At 36.3% G+C, this 7,500-nt stretch overlaps 1 long non-coding RNA gene across 1 annotated transcript; it reads left to right on the top strand.

Moving 5' to 3' along the window:
* Nucleotides 1–100: 100 nt before the first annotated feature.
* LOC135222188 (uncharacterized) lies at nt 101–1,889 on the top strand. Its single transcript, XR_010316195.1, has 3 exons — nt 101–225; nt 972–1,058; nt 1,558–1,889. It is a non-coding gene; the product is annotated as an uncharacterized LOC135222188 (long non-coding RNA).
* The last annotated feature ends 5,611 nt before the right edge of the window (nt 1,890–7,500 follow it).

Below are 7,500 nucleotides of genomic sequence, written 5' to 3'. Positions count from 1 at the left end.
CACTTCGCATGTTACTGCCATCTACCGGTCGTTCGACGAACGGATTAAGGCTCCATGGGAGACTGCCACGTTACCGCGCTGCGTGCGATGTCCTTGGCGGTTGAAAGTAAACCAAACGCTTGGAGAGGTTACGCTGTCGGTTCGTCATTTGTACCTAGTAATGGGTGACGTTTTAGTTGAAGGTTGTTGGCCATTATGCTCTTCGGCAAGAGTGATCTCTTGGTGGTAAGTATTTGTTGATGCTTTGGATTTTGAAGTTGGCTATTGTGGAATTCTGGGTTATATAACTATGGTTCGTACGTTGAGCTTAAGTCTTTTCTTTAATTTTAAGATCTTGAAAGTTTTAGAAAAATGGTGATTTCATTATTCGGAGGTTTAAAATAATGCATCGTACTTTGAACTTTCAAGATTGTTTTCTAGATTGTTGAACTTTTAAGGTTTTTTAAAGATTAAGTTTGGTAATTCTAAACCCTCATTCTGCGGTAAAGTAAGACTATGGCAGTTGACTTTTTCCTACGTTATTTTACTTTCTGAACAAGAATTTAAAGTATTAATTATCCGGAAGACTGTAATTAACCCCCATGGGCCAGTATTAAACATGGCGAAATACATTGGACGCCCCAATCCCTAGTGAATGTCGTATCCGCGGTCACGTTCCTTGCAGTCCGTGCGGAACTATTCTTTAGAATTAACTGCAAGAAACTTAACCGTAAATAAGACCCCTAGTTGGGATTGGGGTGTCCAACGTATTTTGCAGTGTAGTACTGGCCCCTGGGGGTTAGTCTTTCCAATAACTATTACTTTAAATTCTTGTTCAGTAATTAAAATAGTAACTAAGGAAAGTAACTTGGGTAAACTTAAACTGCCATAGTCTACTTTACTGCGGTATGAGGGCTTAGAATTACTTTATTTTTTTTAAAGACTTTTTAATGATTGGTTTTTTAAAGATTTACACAAATGGGTTTTTTCAGCATTGTTCGGCCTTGCATAAAGTTGAGATGACAACACTGCGTTGTAGGCACTTCGTTGGTAACTATGTTCTTGAACTGAATCAATAGGTAAGGGAAAAACTAGTTTTTGTTGAATTATAATTTTAAAACTTGCAAGCCCATCCTCCCCCCTTCAGGGGCGGAGCTCCTGAAGTGGGGAGGAACCCTTTGGCGTACAGTAGACAAATTGTCTACTGTACGTCAAAGGTGGGCTTGCAGTAACTTAATTTAAACCAAAACTTAACTTGATAAGTTACTTAGTTAAATTTTGAAACCATAGCCTCTTAATAATTTTTAAAACTGTAATAACGTGTTGAGTAATTTGTAAAATTTGTAAGCTTTCTATGTGAAAAGCTAAAGACTAATTCTGTTTCAGACTAGCTAATGCTATTTTTTTCAGAACTAGGCTAACATTTAAGTCAACGTTTCAAGTTAAGGTAACGTTAAAGTAATTAGATAACGTTAAAGTAACAAACTTCTGTTACTATTATTGCAGTGGAGGCTACTAGTTGTTAGAAACTTTTTATCATTATTATTGGTGATTGGCTGACATTTTTACATTCGCCAGGTAGTATTGGTCTTAACATGTGGTTAACAATGTTGGTATATAAAAATTGGGCAGAACTTATACCAGCACCAGAAGCACGTGAATGCTGTGAGCGGCGAAACTTCGTATTCAGTCTTCGACTTGGCTTCCTTGATTTACTACTACTAAAGCGAAACGGTAATTGAGTTTGTGACGGGAGCCTTGTAACGCATCTCTTCTTACTGAAATGGTGTTATTACTTGCTTCCGTCGGGATTTAGACTATTCTAAAGACTAAACGATTTAGCCACGGAAGTAGTTTTAGTAACTTAATAAACTGACTGTAATAAAGAAAAGTAAAAACCTCCTTTTCCACCATACTTTTTCTATGAATACCAAGGTATTGCTCATATTGGTACGATTAAACTAAAATGGATAAAGGGGGAATGGTATGAAGACTATGAAGGGTGAAATAGCTGATAAAACTAAAAGGTAAAATTGCTGGTGTTAATAGTGCGAATAACTAATTGTACATTTTGGCACTTTTACTCAAAATGTGTTAAATTCATATGTGCTAGTACGAATGAAAGTAAAATTAGAAATTTAGGTGTAAAAAGGGAAAAATTGTACAAAGCCAATGCAATTTTTTGGAACTTTGGTTGCTACTGGTGAACTGGTAAATGTGAATGGTCTTTGAAGCAGCGCAGCATTAGTACTAATGAGTTAATGGTCAATTCTGTCTTCAATGCAATTAGTCTAAAATTCCCACGAACAACCAAATTTAAGCGGAAGCGGTATGAGATCAAAGTTAATTGTAAGACTAATTTAGTTTTAAATACATAAATAATAATGGTGACATTTCTTTTAACTTATGATAATGCTAACATCTATCTCTTAACGGATATCTTTGAATGAGGGTCCTGTTAGTGATTTGTTATAAAGAATATTAAGTAGTGAAATTGCAAATTTCTTGCACGTGTTAATCTAAATTCTTTCACATGGTACTATTTAGTCATTAAAAATTTACTCAATGGGTGAAAATGAATTTGCCTTGGGTCGTCAATGGCTACAGTCACGGAGATGTATAACAAATTTAATTACTAATAAACGTTGGTATCTACTAGATAAGGAAATGCGCTCAAATTTTTATGGTAAATGCCAGACTGCTAAATCAGTATAAGAGTGAGTGAGAGAGTGAGTGAGAGAGTGAGTGAGAGAGTGAGTGAGAGTGAGTGAGAGAGTGAGTGAGAGAGTGAGTAAGAGTAAGAGATTTAAATTCCATTAGAACTGGTAGGATTCCACATCCTCAGTTCGGTGTCAAACTGCAGTTCACGGTTTAGGTTTAAATGCATATAAAGAAACTGCGAGACAATGTGCAATCGTGTAGGGTCGAACCTAAGACTTAAAGATTCTGGTTAGGGTTTTAAGTCTTGAGATAGAGAATTCAACTTTAGAATATCCAGTTAATAGATTAATAAAGATCCTTCTTGAAATGGAATGAGGGAATGTTTACATTCGGGACAAGGATGAGAATCTTTAGCTTTCCGTTGAACACGACAGCGTTTAAGAATTACGTAGTAACCTCTTGTTGATTTCATCATTTGACTTCGGTCAAGTTAAATGCCAGTATTGATCATCGTTTTGTCGCAGTTATCTCAACTTGAGACTACAGTATTGTTTTGATGCGTGATTTACGTATCCGTAGTGATGTTTTATGTAATATTCTCGAGCAAAGTACTATATCCAGCAGTAACTTTTAATTGCTTATAAATAGGCGGTAATTGTGTCGTGTCCGGCAGTAACCTTACTTGACTTCGACCAATCAGTTTTCAACTTTGGAATGTATGCTACCATAGAATCACTGAATAGTATGAACTGAAATATTTTAAGAGTAAAGGATTTTCTTATAAAGCTGCATGCTTATTGCGTGTAATTAGTACGCAAATTAATATGGAGCATAAAAGGAAGTCATTTTGTATTTTGATAACCCTTTTTTCACCACGTGCTTCATTTTGTGCAATCCGTATAACTAATGTAAGGTGTTGGTACATTAGCATAGTTTCATTTTTAGTCCGTCGGATATATTTAATTCTTTGTCTTGTTTATCATTTCGTGTGTAACTCCCTTTGAAAAAAAAAACTAGTTATGTAAATTTAGATTGTCTGAATCGATGAGGGAAAAAAAAATTACATAGCCCATGTAAGCTCAGCATTTTGAAGGCTAGATTGATAAACCAGTCAAGCGTTTTGTGTTAGGGCCGCTTGTAAGACTCACTGTTACACTTAAAAAAACACATCCATGCTCGAATGATTTAACGTTCTTTTTCATAATCGCATTCTATAAAACTTATTCGATGAAGAAATATTCTGTAAACGTAATCATGTGCTCTTCCCAAAATACCAACGTGTATTTTACTGTTTAAGGCTTTAGTTAAAATCCGTCTGTTTTTATTGAACCATACAAGTGCGGAACCATACAAGTACGGTAAACCCATTAAGTGACTAGTTAGTTACTGTAGTAAGTTACTTGCAAGGTTTGTGACAGGCTCTTGAGGAAAAATGGTGAAACACGCATCTAAGGCCTCGTCCACACGAGCGAGCTCTGTTCGGTAAACTTTGCCCCTTTGCGAGCTAAGGCTGTCGAACGCATTTATGCTGCTGTCCAAACGACGGTGGTTGGGTAGTGAAAGACTGGCAGTGACTGACACAGGATCAAGTTGTGTTGGGCAGCATGGATCGCAGGACACTTAAGAAGAAAATCGCACTGTCTATTGTTATAGCAATGTGTGCAAAGATAAAGGCAACAAAGCAGAAAAGGATGTGGTGTAAAGAGTGGTTACGAAGAAGAGAAGACCTAGGAAGTCACGTGACAATATTGCAGGAACTGAAACATGGTTATGCGGCAGATTTCATCAACTATATGAGAATGGACCCTAACAATTTTATAACATCTTATCGAAAGTGGAACCATATATAATGAAAAGATACCAACATGAGGCAAAGTATTTCAGCTGAAGCTCGACTGCATGCTACATTACTTTTTCTGTCAAAAGAATGAGTCAAGAATGTTTTAACTTTCTGTTGATGAAAGTGCAATCACAAATTCAACGAAATTATAGCCATTTAAGGAGTGCAGTTCCGGCAAAAACCAAATTACAGGCAGTTCTATACCTTCTTGCTACTGGATGTAGTTTTAAGAACACGCACACATCTATTTCGACTTGGGAAATCAACTATTTCAGAATTTTGATAGAGGTTTGCGATTGTATCTACGAATCATTAAAGGATGTCGTCAAGGTAAGAGTAAATAAATCATAAATATATGTCACAAATAATTTAATTAAACATTAGCTACATTTGTTTAGTTATCATAATTATAAATATTAAAGGCTTCAGTAATTATGTCTGCCGATATTATTGCAGACTCCTGGCTACACGTATTATGTTCAACATGTACTTCAGATATAGTAGGCTGGGGTTTATAGTGTGTTCCTTCCATTGAATCACCAGATGAAAGTGATGTGATTGGTCTGCTAATTGTTTGGGGTTCATTTACGCTTAGCAGATGCTGACGTCGAGCTCTATTTATGTAGAGTTGAATGTGCTCCTGGGCTTCGAGTGCCAATTGTGTTGGCAAAGATTTAAGTTGAAGCCCAATGTGTCTCCCGAAAACCTCGAACTCTTTTTCATCTGTCATAGCAGCTTCAGATATGTCTTTCAGTTGGGATACCATACTAGATAGCTGCATCACTTTCGTTTTTTTTCTAGCAGGTGCAGGTTTTGGGTCATGTACTAAACTATCCTGCACTAGAGTCATTGTATTCAGTTTCTCAATATGTACGCCATCGTTGTTAATCTGGAAAAAAAAAGTATTTTAATGGGTATATATTTAAGTTAGGAGCCATTATATTAAAAAGGGAGGGAATGTAAAGTGGTGGACATACTAATGGGATTAGTACCTACCGTTCACCACTATAATATAATATTTAGTTTAAATTGAAACCACAATTTAACTTTACTTTTACTTTTTTCAGGTTCCTGGTACAACAGAATGGAAAATGATTGCAAATAGTTTTCAGAAAGAATGGAATTTTCCTGGATGCTGTGGAGCAATAGCTGGCAAGCATGTCATTATAAAAGCACCTCATGACTCAGGAAGTTTATACTACAATTACAAAGAATCAAACCGTGTTGTCTTAATGGCAGCAGTAGATCATAAATGTTGCTTCAGTTATATAGACATAGGTTGTAATGGTCGAGTTTCTGATGGAGTTTTTCGTAACAGTAGTTTGTATCAATCTTTAGAGAATGGTATGCTACCAGAAGGTCATTTCCTAGTTGGCGACAATGCATTTCCCTTGAAAGAATACCTGTTAAAACCTTTCCCAGGAAGTAAATTAACATTAAAGCAAAAGATTTTTAATTATCGTTTGTCGCGGCTAGGAGAATAGTTGAAAACTCCTTTGGTATACTAGCCGCCAGATTCATAGCCGCCAGATTCAGTGTGTTTGAGAAACCAATGCCCTACAGTCCTAAGAAAGTGGTGAGCATCGTCAAGGCATGTTGCGCTTTACACAATTGGCTCAGACAAACAACATTACAGAACACGCAGTTTGTATATACGGTAGACAAAGAAAATCTCAATGAAGCAACTGTCATCCCCGGTAATTGGAGAGAGGTGCCAGCACCTCAAGGATTGGAACCGCTACCAACATGTTTAAGCAACCGTTCTTCTGGTCGGTCTACTGATCTTCGGGAAAGATAGGCCAATTACTTTGTGGAAGATGGCTCTGTTCCTTGGCAGGCAAGAATGATACATTAAGAATTGTAAGGAAATACTATAATTCAGACATAATTAAAAATATGCATTTACCAAATTGCTTTCACTTTCCATTATTATTGCATTCATGTTCCCTAGGCATTCATCTAATATGGTGAACCATTTCACCGATGGAGTGTAAACAGAGTCCGTCCCGGCACCAGATTTTTTGGATTCCTTGATTTTTCTCAATTCTTGTGAGTAGGTTGATCGAGAAGAAAAACAAATATAGAATAATAATGTAATTACATGAATAAAGCAAAACTTATAGCCGTTTTTAACCAATTTTAACCTTATCACAACTGGAAAAAAATTACTAACATGATTACGGAGGCATAAAAATGGAAAATACTTGATGTTCTTGATTTTCGCTTTTGTCTCCTCTCCAAATCCAGGTATATCCATGGTTTTCTCCAAATCAGCGTAGGCACTTTGCTTGATTTGTTTATTTTTATACTGTGGACATTTAACATTCCACAAGCTCTCATGTTGTAAATATTTTGAAATAAATTTGTGTTCTCTTCATTCCATTGAAGTGCCATTTCTGCGGCAACCTACAACTCATGAACTCCACTAAATTACTAAATTCAACACGAATGACAAGTGGGCGGAGCTACTACTTGACCGTAAAAATAGAACATTTTGGATCAACTAAGCACTAAATCACTAAATTGCTTACTAAATTACTTGACTAAACTGTTTGGTGTTCAGACACGTTTAGTAGCTAAATTACTCGCCACTTGACTAAATTACTGGCATAGTGTGAACCAGGCTTTAGGGTGAGACTTACCAATACGTAAAACATCAAATTCACACATGTCGTATATCTGATAACAGTGGCGGATCTAGAAATCTCTCATAGAGGTTGGGATGTATTTATGATTATCATTTATATTTGTAACACGCGCACGTACAGAACACACATAACAATAATTATATGTATGCACACACAATGATGTACATCATATGCATATATATATTATATGCATATATATATTATATGTACAGAGAGAGAGAGAGAGAGAGAGAGAGGGAGGTAGGAGAGATGGGGGGAGGGAGAGAGAGAGAGAGAGAAATGTGAATGAATTATAATTGTTACATTGATTCCAACAGCTATAGCTTACAAAAAAATTAACAGGTGAAGTTTGCTTTTGCAAATGCAAGTATT

This window comes from Macrobrachium nipponense, chromosome 3, assembly GCF_015104395.2.
Source record: "Macrobrachium nipponense isolate FS-2020 chromosome 3, ASM1510439v2, whole genome shotgun sequence".
In the NCBI taxonomy this organism is placed as follows: Eukaryota; Metazoa; Arthropoda; class Malacostraca; order Decapoda; family Palaemonidae; genus Macrobrachium; species Macrobrachium nipponense.
The sequence above is the reverse complement of the archived record's forward strand: the minus strand, read 5'-3'. Positions and strand labels throughout refer to the sequence as shown.